The sequence below is a fragment of the Gossypium hirsutum genome, chromosome A04 (assembly GCF_007990345.1).
Source record: "Gossypium hirsutum isolate 1008001.06 chromosome A04, Gossypium_hirsutum_v2.1, whole genome shotgun sequence".
In the NCBI taxonomy this organism is placed as follows: Eukaryota; Viridiplantae; Streptophyta; class Magnoliopsida; order Malvales; family Malvaceae; genus Gossypium; species Gossypium hirsutum.
The window spans coordinates 26,423,849-26,443,473 of record NC_053427.1 but is presented as its reverse complement, the minus strand read 5'-3'; the positions used below and the strand labels follow the sequence as shown (position 1 = coordinate 26,443,473).

Sequence of the window (19,625 nt, the reverse complement as noted above, 5' to 3'; positions counted from 1 at the left end):
CCAAAGGAACTAAAAGTACTAGTAATGACTGTCATTTTATTATCTAGCCTAAGAATAAAGAGGTTTTTGTTTTAACTAACTAATTATCTAAACTAAGAATTCACAGAGAATAGAATTGGGAAATTTCTTTTGGGAAAATCAATTGAATTAAGACAATACCTAAGGAAAAATCCACCTAGACTGTACTTATTATTTTGGTTCCGAATCGGACGATTTATTCATTTAACTTGTTCCGTAGAGATCCCTAAGTTATGTTATTATCCCTATTCAAGACTAATAACGTCTAATCCCTAGATTGAATAATTGAGACATTTCTCTAATTAACACCCTAGGGTTGCATTAACTTGATCTATGGATCCCCTTATTAGGTTTCACTCTAATCCGGCAAAATCTTGTCACCCTATGTCTAGGTATGCAAACAACTCCTCTTAATTATGACAAATGTACTCTTAGACAGGGTCTATTCCTCCTCTGAATAAGAGCTTATCTTGAATCAGTATCTTGGGATATCAAAACAAGAATTAAGAACACATAATTAAGAACAAGTTAAATATTTATCATACAATTCAGAAAATCATAACAAGATTCATCTTAGGTTTCATTCCCCTTAGGTATTTAAGGGTTTTAGTTCATAACTAAATAAGAAAACATCTCAGAATAATAAAGAATACAAAACATAAAGAAAACCCAAAACTTTTGAAGGGGAAATTGAGGAGAGATCTTTAGTCTTGATGGTGAATCCGGCTTCTGAGATGGATCAATCGGCTTCCTTGGAGTAATTCTTTACTCCCTTATTCTCTGTTCCTTTTTCTTCTTCCTCTAGGGTGTATTTATAGGCTTTGGAATGCCTAAGATCCCTCAAAATTAGCCTTTTCTGAATTGGACTCAACTTGGGTTCGACAGGGACACATCCGTGTGACACGCCTGTGTGTGATTACTTCAGGCCGTGCTCGAGCCTGCCAAATTGCCACGGCCGTGTGGTCTACCCATGTGAGGAGGTCCAAGTTGTGTTCATTTCGTACTTTCGCCCATTTTCTCTATTTTTGGCCTGTTTCTCATTCCTTTCGCTCTCATATGCTCTCCTAAGTATAAAACATGAAATTAAAGCATTAGGAGCATCGAATTCACCAATTCTAATGGGAAATCATCCACAGGTCATGTGTCTTCATGATCATGTTACATGACCGTGTGTGATGTGGTTCGCTTCTCCCACGGTCGTGTAGGTCTTCGCACGCCTGTGTCATTTTGACAGTGTTTTCCACGGGTGCTAGACTCGGGCATGTCGCACGTCCGTGTTCGTTTGGCAGATTTGACCATGGCCAGGTCGCACGCCCGTTGCCACTTATCATATCTCGTGTTGGGAAAGATAACTTTTACCCTATTTTCGCACGGCCGTATCGCACGACCGTGTTTCCATCCGTGTTGGTCACACGGCCTTAAGCATGACCATGTGATCAGCCGTGTGGAGTTGGGAACCTTTGCTTCAAAGACTCTGTTAGTGACCTAGATGTTTAAAACTTGAAATTTAAATAATTTAAAAATGTTAGTACTCAGGTTGCCTCCCGAGAAGCACTTGTTTATAGTCTAAGCTCGACTGTTACCTTGTTGGTTTCTTCAGGGCGATTTGTGGAGTCGTAGCTCCTCTCATCGTCTTTAAAATTCTCACCGTTATAAAATTTGAGACGATGTCCATTTACTTTGAAAGTACCGTATGATGGGTGACTTACCTCTATTGTGCCATATGGCAGATCAGATTGAATTACGAAAGGTCCTGACCATCATGATTTAAGTTTCCCAGGAAACAATTTGAGTCTTGAGTTGTATAGGAGGACAAGATCTCCAACCTCAAATTGTTTTCGTTGCTTTAAACGAGTGTCATGGCGCCGCTTTGTTGCTTTCTTGTATAGGCGTGAGTTTTCGTATGCATTGGCTCGCCACTCAGCAAGTTCATTTAGCTGCATCAACCTATTTTTTTCTGCAAGTTCGGGATCAAGGTTTAGAAATTTAATAGCCCAAAAAGCCTTATACTCTAGTTCAAATGGTGGATGACAACTTTTTGCATAAACAAGTCTGTATGGTAATGTCCCTATGGGGGTCTTAAAAGCAGTTCTGTAAGCCCACAAGGCATCATCTACTTTCATCACCCAATCTTTTCTGTTTGATTATACTATTTTTTCACGAATCAGTTTGATTTCTCGGTTTGCCACTTCAACTTGTCCATTAGTTTGAGGATGGTATGGGGTGGCTGTTCTATGATGAACTCTATATTTCTTAAGAGTTTTTTCAAATTTGGTATTACAAAAATGAGTGCCCCTGTCACTGATAATTTCTCTAGGCGTTCCGAATCTCGAGTAGAGTTTCTTAAGGAAATGTACTACCACTCTAGCATCATTAGTAGGCAGAGCTTGGGCTTCCACCCATTTGGACATATAATTTACTACTACTAAGATGTATTTATTCCCAAATGAATAGGGGAATGGACCCATGAAATGGATACCCCAAACGTCAAATATTTCACATGAAAGCATATAGTTTTGAGGCATTTCATCACGTTTAGATATGTTACCTGTCCGTTAACATTCGTCACATGAAGTAACGTACCTGTTAGCATATTTGAATAATGAGGGCTAGTAAAAACCTGATTCAAGTATTTTATGTGCGGTCTTAGTTCCACTATAGTGTCCTCCAGTTGTCCCTTAGTGGCAATGTTCCAGTATTTTTAATGTTTCTGATCTTGTAACGCATCTTCTAATGACTTGATCTGCACATCTGCGAAAAAGACAGGGGTCATCCCAAAAGTAGCTTTTCACATCATTAAAGAATCGCTTCTTTTGCTGGTGTGTTAACCCTTTTGGGATAATGTTAGCGGCTAAAAAATTTGCAATGTCTGCAAACCAAGGTACCTCGAGGTCAGATATAGTGAAAAATTTTTCTTCAGGAAATGAATCATTTATTTCAACTTCATCTAGTTCTTTGGTATTGGAGTTCTCAAGCCTGGACAGATGATCAACTGCGAGATTTTCAGCTCCTTTCTTATCCTAAATTTCCAAGTCAAATTCCTGCAATAGGAGAATCCATCGAATGAGTCGAGGTTTTGCATCAATTTTAGTTAAAAGGTAGCGAAGGGCGGAATGGTCAGTGTAAACAACAACTTTAGACAATATGAGATATGATCGAAATTTATCAAATGCAAAAACCACAGCTAGCAATTCTTTTTCCGTAGTAGTATAATTCTCTTGTGCAACTGTCAAAGTTTTGCTAGCATAATAGATAGGTTGAAAATGCTTGTCTCTTCGCTGTCCCAATACCGCACCTACTGCAAAATCACTCGCATCACACATTAATTCAAATGGTAAGTTCCAATCAGGTGCAATTATGATTGTAGCATTAATTAATTTATCCTTTAAAGTATTAAATGCTTCTAAACATTCCTGATTGAGATTAAAAGGTATATCTTTTTCTAGCAATTTAGTCAAAGGCTTAGTTATTTTAGAAAAATCCTTAATAAATCTTCTATAAAAACCAGCATATCCTAAAAAGCTTCTAATAGCCTTAACCGAACTAGGAGGGGGTAATTTTTTGATTGTTTCTATTTTAGATTTGTCTACTTCAATCCCTTCACTAGAAATTTTATGCCCTAATACAATACTTTCTTGAACCATGAAGTGACATTTCTCCCAGTTAAGCACAAGGTTTGTTTCCTCACATCTTATTAAAACTCATTTTAAATTTTTAAGACAGAGATGAAAAGAGTTACCGAATACCGAGAAATCATCCATAAATATTTCCATGATATCTTCTACAAGTTCGTCAAAGATAGCCATCATACAGCGCTGAAAAGTGGCAGGAGCATTAATAATCCAAAAGGCATTCTACGATAAGCGAACGTACCATATGGGCATGTGAATGTCATCTTTTCTTGATCTTCAAGAGCTATTGGGATTTGGAAGTAGCCAGAGAGTCCGTCTAAGAAGTAGTAGTATATGTGCCCAGATAATCTTTCTAACATTTGATCAATGAATGGCAAGAGGAAATGATCTTTTCTTATGGCATCATTCAGTTTCCTGTAATCGATGCAAACTCTTCATCCTGTGACTGTCCTTATTGGAATTAATTCATTCTTCTCGTTGGTCACAACCATCATGCCGCCTTTCTCAGGGACAACCTGCACTGGACTTACCCAAGAACTGTTAGAAATAGGATAAATAATCCCAGCATCTAGAAGTTTAATTACCTCAGCTTTTACAACTTCCTTCATGTTGGGGTTTAGTCGTCTTTGAGCTTGCACACGCGGTTTGTATTCATCTTCCATCAAAATTTTGTGGGTGCAAAAAGAAGGGATGATTCCTTTAATGTTAGAAATTTTCCAAGCTATGGCCTTTTTATGTTCTTTTAATACTTGGATCAATTCCTCTTTCTCCTTGGGTTGCAAGTTAGAAGCAATAATAACTGGTAATGTAGAATTATTTCCAAGGAATGCGTACTCCAAGTGGTTTGGTAATTGTTTAAGTTCCAGTTTAGGAGGCTCGTCAATAGAGGGTTTTTGCTTAATTTCATCATTTATCTTAATGCACTCATACTCTTCTTGTCTTGAAGAATGCTCATTAGGTTCGTCATCTGTCTCCTATTCTTGAGCTAGATACAGTTCCATCGTGTCCTCCTATATAATTTCCTGAAAAGAGTCTTGAGTAGTATGATCAATATAGTCAATAAAATAACATGAATCATCCCGTTCCCTAGAAAACCTCATAGCACCATAAATTTTAAAGATAATCTCCTCGTCACCTACTCTAAGTACCAATTTACCGTCACCCACATCGATTACAGCCTTAGTAGTAACTAAAAATGGGTGCCCTAAAATTAAAGGTACTTCCACATCTTCGTCCATGTCAAGCACAACAAAGTCAATAGGAAATATGAATTTATCTACTTTCACAAGTACATCTTCTATAATACCCCTAAGATATTTAATAGATCTATTGCCTAATTGAATACTCATCCTAGTGGGTTTAGGTTCCCCAAGAGCAAGTTGTTTGAACATTTTATATGGCATCAGATTAATGCTATCGCTTAAATCAGCTAGTGCTTTCTCAACATTTAGACTACCAATTAAGCAAGGAATAGTAAAACTTCCTGGATCTTTCAGTTTGGTTGGAAATTTGTTTTGGAGTATGACTGAGCACTCCTCGTTGAGTTCTACTGTAGATACGTCCTCGAACTTCCTTTTATTTGTTAGAAACTCCTTCAAAAAAATTTACGTATGTAGGCATCTGCGAGATGACTTCAACAAAAGGTAAGTTGATATGTAATTGCTTAAAAAGTTCAAGGAACTTACTGAATTGTGCATCAATGCGGTCTTTTTTTAATTTTTCTGGGTATGGAACTGGTGGTTTATATGCCTTCTGTCGTAACCATTTTTTTTGAAAAAAACGGGGATCGACTTGGAGAAAAACGAAAACAGGAGTCGCCACCAATCTTTTTAGGTGTGATTGGATCACCTTGTAAAAGTGGTTATTTTTAATAAATGGTTTGATTTATTTAAACAACGATTTTGGTCCACGTAAATCAAGAAAACAGGTTCGGGAGTCGGTTACGCACGAGGAAGGATTAGCACCCTCGTAACGCCCAAAATTTGGTACCTAGTTGATTAATTAATATCTTAGTGTCGAAAATTGAAAGCTTGAAAGACATTGAAATACGATCCCTCTTCGTAAAAACGCTAATTTGAAAATGACCGAATAGATTAAAACAAAAGTTAAAGACTCTCTCATCTCGAAGTAATAAAACGTCACGCCCAGTAAGTTAGGACACGACATCACAAACTTTGAGAATGAGCTTGCCTTTATTTAAAATTCATATATTCTAAATTTTTTTAAAAAAAGGTTGTTCGGTTATTTAGGATAAACAAGAAAAGTCGAAACCCAGTAAGTTAGGGCACGTTTTCTCGAATTTCCTAATACCGAATACTGCCTTTATTTTAAAATAAATTCTTACTTCGAGGTGACAAAGTGTTATACCTAGTAAGTTAGGGCACAACACCTTGTACTTCCGAAAATAAGTATTATTCAAAACTCGTATTTTGATTTAAAAGAGTATTCCGTATTTAGATTAAATGAGAAGAGTCAAAACCCAGTAAGTTAGGGCATGATTGTCTCGAATTATCAAATACGGAATATTTACTTTTATGAAAGAATTATTATTGGGTTAGATAAAACCTAAATTCGTGATGGAACGATATAATAAAGAATGCATAACAAATAAAAATCAATAACTATAACAAGATAAACATAAACACAAATATGAATAGTAACGATAAATACGAAGGTAAGATAAATGAGTCGAATAAATAATAAAAAAGGGAAATAATGAATAAGCTAAACGTTTGAAATTATTTTAAAAAAACTATAAGTAGAATAGATGATGAAATAATAATAATAAAAGTAATGATACGTAAATAAAATAAATATGCTAAAAAATATATATTTATTAAATTAGTTAATATAAAAAATAATAACGTATAAGTAAATACAAAAAAAGGGAAATATAATAATAATAATAGTAAAAACACAATAGTAATAATAATGAAAAGGTATTATAATATAATAGTAATAATGATGATAATAGTGGTATTAGTAATAATAATAATCATAATAGAAAATAATAACAATATTAAAAATAACACACTCTCTCTTCTTTCTAAATCCGGCCATTGGTCCGGCTTTGCTTCGGTCATGGACCCCCACGGGCCACCGTCGGCGCCACCGTACACGACGGTCGGACCTCAAAAAAACCTTTTTCGGTAATAAAAATATGGGTAAGCTTCTTACTTTTATTTTTACTTTTGTATAAAAAATAAAATTAAATTGAAAGGAAAACAATAAACAAACAAAGAACTTAAGACGAGAATAGACAAAAGAAACCTCTTTTGCTTTGATCTTTGATTAATCTCCAAAAACTAGCCTTTCCAAAAAACAAAATCCCTTTTCTGACATAGTCTTGAATGGCTTTTATAGCCAAATTTTACAACTAATTTTTCTGTAGGCAAGAGGAGTGGTTGGGATGGTTTAGTGGAGTGGTTTAGTGGGGTGGTTGGAGTGAAGATATTTGGATTTTTTTTTATTTCATAAATGGGCCATTAGGGTTTAGGTGATTGGGCTTCGGAGGTTGTTGGGTTTGGGCTGTTGGGTTTTTAGATGTTGGGCTTTTTAGCCCGGGCAAAATTTGGGCTGTACAGCTGCCCCTCTTTGCTTGTTGTAGTGTAACGAGAATAGAGCAAAGACTATAAAAGGACCAATTTTGCCCGAGCTAGCCGAGTCTTGAGTTCTTAATCCTTGATCTTCTTTAAATGGCCTCTTGATGGCTTCAATCTGCTTCACTGCAACTCAGGAAGGCGATATCTGCTATCTTTGATTTGCTCCCCGTCTAATACAGAGACGCCAAGTCTGTCATCTTTGATCTGCTCTCTGTTAATACAGAGACGCCAAATCCGTTATCTTCGAGCTGTTCCCTATAAGCACAGGGATGCCAAATCTACTATTTTCAACTTGTTCCCTATAAACACAGGGATACCATGCTGGAATCTTCGATCTGTTTCACTGTAAGCACAGGAATGTCAGATCTGCTATCTTCGATCTATTCCCTATATGCACAGGGATGCCAAATCTGCTATTTTCAACTTGTTCCCTATAAACACAGGGATGCCATGCTAAAATCTTCGATCTGCTTCACTGTAAGCACATGAATGTCAGATCTGTTATCTTCGATCTGTTCCCTATAAGCATAGGGATGCCAAATCTGCTATTTTCAACTTGTTCCCTATAAGCACAGGGATGCCATGCTAAAATCTTCGATCTGCTTCATTGTAAGCACAGGAATGTCAGATCTGCTATCTCGATCGGTTCCCTATAAGCACAGGGATGCCAAATCTGCTGTTTTCAACTTGTTCCCTATAAGCATAGGGATGCCATGCTGAAATCTTCGACCTGCTTCACTGTAAGCACAGGAATGTCAGATCTGCTATCTTCGATCTGTTCCCTATAAGCACAGGGATGCCAAATCTACTATTTTCAACTTGTTCCCTATAAGCACAGGGATGCCATGCTGAAATCTTCGATCTGCTTCACTGTAAGCACAGGAATGTCATATATGTTATCTTCGATCTGTTCCCTATAAACACAGGGATGCCAAATCTGCGATCTTCAACTTGTTCCCTAAAAGCACAGGGATGCCATGCTGAAATCTTTGATCTGCTTCACTGTAAGCACAGGAATGTCAGATCTGCTATCTTCGATCTATTCCCTATAAACACAGGGATGCCAAATCTGCGATCTTCAACTTGTTCCCTAAAAGCACAGGAATGCCATGCTGAAATCTTCGATCTGCTTCACTGTAAGCACAGGAATGTCAGATCTGCTATCTTCGATCTGTTCCCTATAAGCACAGGGATGCCAAATCTGCTATCTTCAACTTGTTCCCTATAAGCACAGGCATGCCATGCTAAAATCTTCGATCTGCTTCACTGTAAGCACAGGAATGTCAGATTTGCTATCTTCGATCTGTTCCCTATAAGCACAGGGATGCCAAATCTGCTGTTTTCAACTTGTTCCCTATAAGCACAGGGATGCCATGCTGAAATCTTTGATCTACTTCACTGTAAGCACAGGAAAGTCAGATCTGCTATCTTCGATCTGTTCCCTATAAGCACAGGGATGCCAAATCTGCTATCTTCAACTTGTTCCCTATAAGTACAGGGATGCCATGCTGAAATCTTCGATCTACTTCACCGTAAGCATAGGAGTGTCAGATCTGCTATCTTCGATCTGTTCCCTATAAGCACGGGGATGCCAAATCTGCTGTTTTCAACTTGTTCCCTATAAGCACAGGGATGTCATGCTGAAATCTTCGATCTACTTCACTGTAAGCACAGGAATGTCAGATCTGCTATCTTCGATCTGTTCCCTATAAGCACAGGAATGCCAAATTTGCTGTTTTCAACTTGTTCCCTATAAGCACAGGGATGCCAAATCTGCTGTTTTTAACTTGTTCCCTATAAGCACAGGGATGCCATGCTGAAATCTTCGATCTGCTTCACTGTAAGCACAAGAATGTCAGATCTGCTATCTTTGATCTGTTCCCTATAAGCTCGGGGATGCCAAATCTGTTGTTTTCAACTTGTTCCCTATAAGTACAAGGATGCCATGCTGAAATCTTCGATCTGCTTCACTGTAAGCACATGAATGTCAGATCTATTATCTTTGATCTATTCCCTACAAGCACAGGGATGCCAAATCTGCTGTTTTCAACTTGTTCTCTATAAGTATAAGGATGCCATGCTAAAATCTTCGATCTGATTCACTGTAAGCACAGGAATGCCAGATCTACTATCTTCGATCTATTCCCTATAAACACAGGGATGCCAAATCTGCAACCTTCGATCTGCTCTCCGCCGCTACAGAGATGCCAAATTATCTTGGATTTGCTTCAACGTAAACACGTGAAAGCCAAATCAGCTATGTCTTTGATTTGCTCCTTGTAAGCACAAGGATGCCAAACCATCTTGGATCTACTTCAGTATAAACATTTGAAGGTTGGATCTGCTATGTGTCTACCCTCCATCGAAGTGGAGATACCAGACTTCAATTTGTTCTTTAACAATACAGAGATGCCAAATCATCTTAGATTTGCTTTAACGTAAGCACGTGAAAGCCAAATTAGCTATGTCTTCGATTTGCTCCTTGTAAGCACAAGGATGCCAAACCATCTTGGATCTACTTCAGTATAAACATCTGAAGGTTGGATCTACTATGTGTCTGCCTTCCGTCGAAATGTAGATGCTAGACTTTGATTTGTTCTCTGAGAATACAGAGATGCCAAATCATCTTAGATTTGCTTCAACGTAAACACGTGAAAGCCAAATCAGCTATGTCTTCGATCTGCTCTCCGCCTGATACAGAGATGCCAAATTATCTTGGATATCTTCAGCTTGTTGCCCCACTGCTTAGGGGGTTAAGACTTGTGAATTCACTGATTCTACTACACTATCCTCTGAGGAACATGATCTGTAAAATCAGTTTCATGTATCCATGCTTATGCCAAATAATTAGGATGCTATGATTGAAATGAATCAAATGCTCTTAACTAAATGTGATGCTTTATGTCAAATAATTAGGATGTTATGAAATGAATCAAATGCTCCTAACTAGATGTGTTATTGTAGAAATGTCATGAGCCTTTTTTAAAAAGGCTTAAGGTATCATCGTTCGTTGTTCATTAGGACATTATCGCTGACGTATTACGCTGGCATCTTGTTCAGCTGGTATTCTTGACAGAAAAGTCAAAGAAACAATCACATTTTGCTCAGCAAGCTTGCCCCGCTGTAATTTCAGAGTATCTTTCACTGTACCTTTTGGGACATAAAGTTTGTGCCTCCTACAGTAATTTCAGAGGAATAACATTTGGTTTCTTCCATCCATTTCGCTGCAACTCAAAGGCATAGGATTTGTATCATCTTCAATCAGCTCGATCTGTTACACAATTCCCTGGGTATAATGACCAGATGTATATGAATGCAGAGTATCATTTTCTTTTCTCAAGAATGACCCCCTTTTACACTTAGGTTGACATTGCTCGTCATTTGTCGAGGTTGTATCACTGACGAAATGTCTTGTCTTTTGGTTCAACCAATAAAGAGTCCAAAGAGATAATATTTCCAACCCTTAGGCTTGGTGAGTTCTAAACAATAGTCCTGTTTCAGGTTCTTGTATTATTTAGAAACTTCCAGAGTAATATGTAAAACTTCTTTTGTGAAAGTGTTATTAGTCCATTAATCATTATTTCAATGCAAAATGCTTGAAAAATATCAAAACAATGAACAAGAAGGAAATTGATTAGGAGCATAACTCGAAATGGATAAATTAATCAAAAAGATTGCAAATGCAATAAGAAGGAAATCAACTCAAAACAAATGATTTAATCAAAGATAGCATTGCAATAAGAAGAAAATTTATTTGGACATATCTAGATAACAAATTCAAAATGGGCAAAATGGAAGCTAGATGCCCCAAATATCGCAGCCTGAGCTTCTCTATACCAACTTCTTGAGGACCTTTCTGAGCTCAATATGTGTTTAGGGGATCCGGAGTACTTTGTAGATGCCCCAAGACGTAGCATACTTCTTCATTGTTAATTCAGGCATAGCAACACTAATGTATGCCCCACTTTGATCCAAATTTGAGCTGCCCTTTTCGGGTTTTCAACTCGAAACCCTTTTAGTCTCAAGGCTCCATTTGCGGGGTTTCACCCTAGCTTCTCTTTTTTTTCTTCTTTTTTTTTAGAATTTTTTTTGTTTTGTTTTTTTGTGTTTTTTTTCGGGCTCTCTTTGCAAGTTTTCACCTTGGCTTCTCCCTTTTTAGGTAGAATACACTCCTTGACTGGATTTGAATTCACTGACTTGGGCAAATCTTTGCCATCCATTTCGGTTAATATCAATGCCTCTCCAGAACAGGCCTTCTTTACTACATAAGGTCTTTTTCAGTTCAGCATCCACTTTTCTCTGAAGTCCTTTTGTATAGGAAGGATATTCTTCACTATCAAGTTCCCCTCGTGGAACTCTCTAGGATAAACCTCTTTATAGTAAGTTCGCATTAATCATTTCCGGTGTATTAGACCTCGATAGATAGCTTTGGACCCTCTTTCTTCAAATTCAATTGATCTTATCAGGACTAGATCCATTTTACCTTATCTAACTTCAGCTCTGACGAGACTCAGAGGAAAGGAATCTCATCTTCAAAACCGATTCTATCCCATAAACCAACGAGCAATGTGTTGCCCCAACTAAGGTCCTGGCTGACGTTCGATGAGCATAGAGGGCACATGATGACTTCTTATGTCGATATTTACAAGTCTCAGTCATCTTTCATGATTCTTTTTTTTTAATGATTGACATATGAAACGACTTTCACCCTCTTGGTGAAGTAATTGATGCTTGTTAGAAGCCTTCGATGAGATTGGCCCAATAATCTCCATGCCTCACATAGAGAAAGTCGAAAAAAATGAAGGGGCATATGAATTTTCTCTCTATAAGTTTGGCATTTATGGCATACTGATGCAATCCCTTTCTATGGTAGACTAGCAGAACCCAAATCTCATGATTAGCCTAGCCATCGTAAAACCATTAGCATATGTCATTCAAAACCCTACAACATCCTTCTGTCTTAGTAGCCAGGCGTATCTTGATATGATAGTGCAAAAAATATTTAAATTCTCGGAAGTGACTCAATGACGTCTCGCTTTGCCTTTGTGGTAATGCAGACTCCGATGTTTGCCTCTTTCTCTTGTCCTAGGCCTACTGTCTTTTTGTAAGAGAGGATCTGTTTTCATCTTACTCTACCATCCTTAACAAATCAGAGAGTAGTCTACATCTCTATCATCTTCAGAGTGTTGAGATCCCTTTAGGCCCATATTTCGCTCAAAAGGAGACTCGGAGTCAATGACAACGTTACTCACATCATTGATATCTGGGGACCCGCTGAAGGCAGATTCCAAAGAATAAATGATTCTAAGGATGATTATTTGTATGGTATGATCATGAATGAAGAATAAATGAATATTTGAAATAAATTCCAAAGAAAAAAAGAATCTAAGAACAATTATTTGTACCGTATGAGATGAAATCAAAGAATATTTGCTCAAAAAGATGCATTTTATTGAAATAAAGACCTAGGACACAAGCCTATTTCACAAAAGGGGTTTAATTACTTCTAGGCTTAAAGCAACAACCATGTTTTGAATATTACTCTAGATTAGCTCTAAAAACTACAAGAGGTTCCTCTACAGACTAATCATTCAAAACATTTCCAAGTTTGTGAGGACGAATGCCTCACAAGTTTCTCCACTCAGGATCCAATGCTACTAATCCTCTTCTTATTTTTCCATCTTTGACAGAGTCCTTTAATCATTTGCTCTTGTCATCGTGATTTGGTAACGCACTCTTTGTACCAGGGGTATCATCAAACTTCACAATCCCCATCTCAAAGAGTCTTTCAACCGTCTTCTTGAAGGCAATACAGTTTTCTATTGAATGCCCCGATACTCCCGCATGATAATCACATTGAGCGTTTGAATCATACCATTTGGGGTACGGGGGCTGCAACGACTTTATATAATATGGGGACACCACATGTGAATCAAATAAACGTTGATATAACTCCTTATATGACATTGGGATTGACGTAAATTGGAGCTTTTCAAAATTTTGCCTTACACTTGATTCCTGCTTTGTCGAACCTTGTTCCCTCCTCGTAGTTACCTTTGGTTGATTGACAGTTATTGACCTTGAGTGATCTCTATTGCATGAGCTCGTACTGTTCACTTCATTCTCCCTTTTCTTTGGAACTGACCTGTTGGTAGTTTCTCCAACTTCAATCTTGCCACCTCTTATGGCATTCTCAATCATCTTACCTACCATTACTATATCGGAAAAACTTTTGGTAGTATTCCCAATCATATGGGTGATGAATGGGGCCTTCAAAGTATTAATGAAGAGTATGGTCGTTTCCTTCTCCAAGAGAGGTGGCTGGACTTGCATCGCTATTTCCCTCCACCGTTGTGCATACTACCTGAAGCTCTCACCTGGCTTCTTTTCCATTTTTGGTAGAGTAATTCTGTCGGGTGCTATGTTTGTCACGTGACCGTATTGTTTCATGAAAGCTTGAGCCAAGTCCTTCCATGAACCAATTTGGGCACGGTTGAGCTGGTTATACCACTTGGCCGCAGATCCGATCAGACTATCTTAGAAATAGTAGATCAAAAGCTGGTCATTGTTAACATACCCTGTCATCCTTCGATAGAACATCGTAATATGAGCTTCAGGGCAGCTCGTCCCATTATACTTTTCGAACTCCGGAGTTTTAAATTTTGGTGGGAGCACCAGATATGGGACCAAGCTTAAGTCCTTAGCGTCGATCCTGCCACGGTAATCAGCAGTCTCCATTGCTTTAAACTTTTCTTCAAGACATTTACACCTATCATCGAGTTGTTTTTCCATGTCTACTTTTCCTTTCTCCATTTCTGCCATGTCATCAAGGTCCAGGACCAATAGATTGGCTGGATTATCCCCAGGATTAGAGCCCGATCCTATAAGAATATTCATTAGTGTTGAGGCATTGGCCTGGTATTGCTGGGACCTGATAGTGACGGGTACCGTTTGTGGATGCACCTCCGGTTGTGGTTGAGTGTTTACCGGAGCAAAGCTTGGAGGATAGATAGGGTCTTCATTATTGTTCCCCATAGTACTCTTCCCTTTCTCGCGTTCTCTAGCCAGCAACTGCGCCAACTGGCCTATCAGATTATTTTGGGATTCTTCCATTTTTTCCTTCATATCTTGTTGTATCTTAGCCAGTTGCTCTTGCATCTGCGCTTGTAATTGTTCTTGCATCTCCCTTTGTATTTGTTCTATCCTTTCTAACCTCTGGTCCATTGCTTTGGTTTTACGGCGGGTATAGTAGCTGTGTTCGGTTGCTTGATTCTCGTTGGTTTCCAAATTAACTTAAATAATTTTGTTTAATCAGGGTTCTTTAGTGAAAGTTTAATGCAAATGTTGCAATGTAATGCAAATGTATGGAATGAATGGAAAAGAAAGGAAGATGTTGATCTTAAATTCAATTCCATTAGAATAACTTTTCTAGAAAACATATTTCTTTACATGAAAATAGATTACATATGCGGTATTGCCCTTCATAGTCCAAGTAAACGCTAATCTTTTCTTCATGGTCGAATCCTGTAAATTCTCCAAAAGATGCATTTGCTAGTTCCTTACTGCTTAATCTGAGCCTCGATCACTTGCTCGCTTATCTCTATGATACTCATAAAAAAGTGCCGGCTCTTGGATAATCTTCGTTGGCAATTAAATCAAGTCATGTATTCCTTCGTGGACTTCCAGCTTCTCTCGTCATGCCTTTGTTGGCTTGAATCTCTGGCAATTACATCATGTATTCCTCCGTGAACTACCAGTTTTCTCTCATCGTGTTTACTTGGACTATATTTAGGTGACCACACTATAATTTACTTTATCAAGAAATACATTTCCTTATGACAAACTATTCTATTTAGGAATCGAATTTCGAATCAACACATTCTTTTCTTTGATGTAATGTAATGCAAATGCATGAATGCAAAAAAAAGGAAGGCATTGATTCTAAATTTAATTTTATTAGAACAGCTTTTCTAGAAAGCAAATTCCTTTACATAAAACGGACTACATATACGGCTTTTCTCTCATATTCCAAGTGAAGACACCTATCTTCCTCTTTATATCCGGATCTTATGGTCGAGTCTGACGAATTCCCCAATAGTTGTCTATATTAACTCCTTTTTTGCTCGATCTAGGCTGCGACTCGTTGCTCACTTATTACTGTGATACTTGTCAGCTCCTTTAAGAAGGTCAAGACGTGACGGCTCTCGAATAGTCTTTGTCAGTTTCTGTCTTCAGGCAATGAAGCAAAGTCTTGCATTTCTTCACGGGCTATCAGTTCTTTCATGTGTTCACCTGGACCATATTTAGACAACCGTATTATAATCCATTTTATCAAGAAATCAGTTTTCTTATGACAAACTATTCTATTTAGCAATCAAATATGAATGAACACCTCCTTCCTAGGATGATGTAATGTAATGCAATTATAAACAAAACAAAAATAAAACACGTTAGTGCAGGATAAATAAATAACAAATAAAGCAATTCGGGTGACCACTAGGGGTTCGGAGTGGCTCTACCTAGTGTGGGCTCCTAGGTCTCTCTATATGTGGTTTGGTTTTAGAGTAAGGGTACCTGAACCAGCAGATTCCTCGATCCTCACCCATTATAGGCTCATTTGAATCGAGTTCAATTCAGGGGAATACATTTCCCTATGGCTACACGGAGATGAAAATCTCACAAAACCATAGGTACGGATGTATTCCGAAAGTGATCCAATATCCTACACGGAGGTGAAAACCTTATGAAGGCGTAGCTTCTCACTCCCACTTAAGGGTGTGACCACAATGGTCATGCAATGCAATGCGAGAAGATATATGCATAAAAACTTGAAATGATTAAAGAAAATAAGAATAAAATGATGAAAACAGTACGAAAAACGGGTGAAACGCAATGAAGAGATCGTATATCAAAACCAAATTCTCAATTTTCGAAAAAAGACAAAAGTTAATCAACTTGTGGCTTGACTCTCTTATAAAACTCCCCAGTGGAGTCGCCAAGCTGTCGTAACCATTTTTTTTGAAAAAAAACGGGGATCGACTTGGAGAAAAACGAAAACGGGAGTCGCCACCAATCTTTTTAGATGTGATTGGATCACCTTGTAAAAGTGGTTGTTTTTAATAAATGGTTTGATTTATTTAAACAATGATTTTGGTCCACGTAAATCAAGAAAATAGGTTCGGGAGTCGGTTACGCACGTGGAAGGATTAGCACCCTCGTAACGCCCAAAATTTGGTACCTAGTTGATTAATTAATATCTTAGTGTCGAAAATTGAAAGATTGAAAGACATTGAAATACGACCCCTCTTCGTAAAAATGCTAATTTGAAAATGACCGAATAGATTAAAACAAACGTTAAAGACTCTCTCATCTCGAAGTAATAAAACGTCACGCCAAATAATTTAGGACACGACATCTCAAACTTTGAGAATGAGCTTGCCTTTATTTAAAAATCATATATTCTAATTTTTTTTTAAAAAGGTTGTTCGGCTATTTAGGATAAACAAGAAAAGTCGAAACCCAGTAAGTTAGGGCACGTTTTCTCGAATTTCCTAATACCGAATACTGCCTTTATTTTAAAACAAATTCTTACTTCGAGGTGACAAAGTGTTATACCTAGTAAGTTAGGGCACAACACCTTGTACTTCTGAAAATAAGTATTATTCAAAACTCGTATTGTGATTTAAAAGAGTATTCCGTATTTAGATTAAATGAGAAGAGTCAAAACCTAGTAAGTTAGGGCATGATTGTCTCGAATTATCAAATACGGAATATTTACTTTTATGAAAGAATTATTATTGGGTTAGATAAAACCTAAATTCGTGATGGGACGAGATAATAAAGAATGCATAACAAATAAAAATCAATAACTATAACAAGATAAACATAAACATAAATATGAATAGTAACGATAAATACGAAGGTAAGATAAATGAGTCGAACAAATAATAAGAAAGGGAAATAATGAATAAGCTAAACGTTTGAAATTATTTAAAAAAACTATAAGTAGAATAGATGATGAAATAATAAAATAAAAGTAATGATACGTAAATAAAATAAATATGCTAAAAAATATATATTTATTAAATTAGTTAATATAAAAAATAATAACGTATAAGTAAATACAAAAAAAAGGGAAATATAATAATAATAATAGTAAAAACACAATAGTAATAATAATGAAAATGTATTATAATATAATAGTAATAATGATGATAATAGTGGTATTAGTAATAATAATAATAATAATAGAAAATAATAACAATATTAAAAATAACACTCTCTCCCTCCTTTCTAAATCCGGCCATTGGTCCGGCTTTGCTTCGGTCACGGACCCCCACGGGCCGACGGCGGCCGGACCTCAAAAAAACCTTTTTCGGTAATGAAAATATGGGTAAGCTTCTTACTTTTATTTTTACTTTCGTATAAAAAAAACAAAATAAAATTGAAAGGAAAACAATAAACAAACAAAGAACTTAAGATGAGAATAGACAAAAGAAACCTCTTTTGCTTTGATCTTTGATTAATCTCCAAAAACTAGCCTTTCCAAAAAACAAAAACCCTTTTTTAACATAGTCTTGAATGGCTTTTATAGCCAAATTTTACAACTAATTTTTTTGTAGGCAAGTGGAGTGGTTGGGATGGTTTAGTGGAGTGGTTTAGTGGGGTGGTTGGGGTGGTTGGGGTGGTTTAGTGGGGTGGTTGGAGTGGTTTAGTGGAGTGGTTTAGTGGGGTGGTTGGAGTGAAGATATTTGGATTTTTTTTTTATTTTTTTGATTTCATAAATGGGCCATTAGGGTTTAGGTGATTGGGCTTTGGAGGTTGTTGGGTTTTTAGATGTTGGGCTTTTTAGCCCGGGCAAAATTTGGGCTGTACACCTTCGGCACTGGTTTGTCATTATTTTTGGGTTTTTCTTCCCCCCTTTCGCTCATCACGGCTTCTTGTGTTAGCTTCTTTTCAGATTTCGCTAGCACTTTTCCACTCCTTAGTGTAACTGCTCTTACATGCTCTTTTGATTTAGTGGTACTAGGTAAACTTCCTAGTGGTCTTTCAGAGATTAGTTTGGAAAGCTGGCTTATCTGAGTTTCGAGCCCTTGGATCGACACTTGTTGATTTTTAAGTGCTGTCTCGGTATTCTGAAAATGAGTTTCTGACACCGAAATAAGCTTTAAAAGCATCTCTTCAAGGTTTGGCTTCTTTTCCTATTGGTAGGGTGGTTATTGAAAACCCGGAGGATGTTGTGGTCTTTGATTTCCTTGACCGCCCCACGGGAAATTGGGGTGGTTCCTCCAACCTGCATTGTAAGTGTCATTATATGGGTTATTTTGGGATCGAGAGTTATTGTTACCCATATATTGGACTTGTTCCTCCTCGATGCTAGGGTTGAAGGGTTGATACTCTGTGCATGCTCCTCCTCCATTTGTCTCGCACCTCATTACTGGATGTACCTGAGTAGAACCAAGTAAACCATCAATCTTTTTGTTTAGAAGTTCTACCTGATTTGACAGCATAGTAACCAAATCAACGTTATAAACGCCTGCTGTTTTAGTTGGCTTAGTCCTTATGACTTGCCACTGATAGTTATTCAGTGACATATCCTCTATAAACTCATAGACATCTTCAGGTGTTTTATTATTGATGGTTCCACCAGAAGCTGCATCAACCATTTGTCGAGTCAAAGGATTCAGGCCATTATGGAATGTTTGAACCTGTAGCCAAAGCGGTAACCCATGGTGAGGGCACCTTCTCAGTAAGTCTTTGTATCTCTCCCATGCATCGTAAAGAGTTTCTAAGTCCATCTGCACAAACGAAGAGATATCATTACGTAATTTAGCCATTTTAGCTGGCAAAAAATATTTTAATAGAAAATTTTCGGTCATTTGTTCCCAAGTAGTGATTGACCCTCGTGGTAATGAGTTCAACCACTGTTTAGCTTTGTTTCTCAATGAAAAAGGGAATAACCAAAGATGAATGGCATCATCAGAAACACCATTAATTTTAAATGTATTGCATAGTTCCAAGAAGTTTGCTAAGTGAGCGTTGGGATCCTCATCCTGCAAGCCATCAAACTGAACAAATTGCTGTATCATTTGAATAGTGTTAGGTTTTAGTTCAAAAGTATTTACAGCTACAGCAGGTCTAACTATGCTTGATTTAGTTCCTGTTAAAGAAGGTTTAGCATAATCATACATAGTGCGTGGAGCAGGATTTTGATTAACCGCAATTACAGGATATAGCTGATTGTCTTGGTTTTCAGCCATCTCTTCGGTTGGGGGTTGAGTATTGTCCTTTTGCTCGTTCTTTGTGTATCTTAAGCTTCGCCTTATTTCTCTTTGGTTTCTACGAACTGTACGATCGATTTCTTCGTCAAAAA

At 37.4% G+C, this 19,625-nt stretch overlaps 1 non-coding gene across 1 annotated transcript; it reads left to right on the top strand.

Moving 5' to 3' along the window:
• Positions 1-18,976: 18,976 nt before the first annotated feature.
• LOC121228585 (small nucleolar RNA R71) lies at positions 18,977-19,083 on the top strand. The gene has a single exon (XR_005926161.1). It is a non-coding gene; the product is annotated as a small nucleolar RNA R71 (small nucleolar RNA).
• The last annotated feature ends 542 nt before the right edge of the window (positions 19,084-19,625 follow it).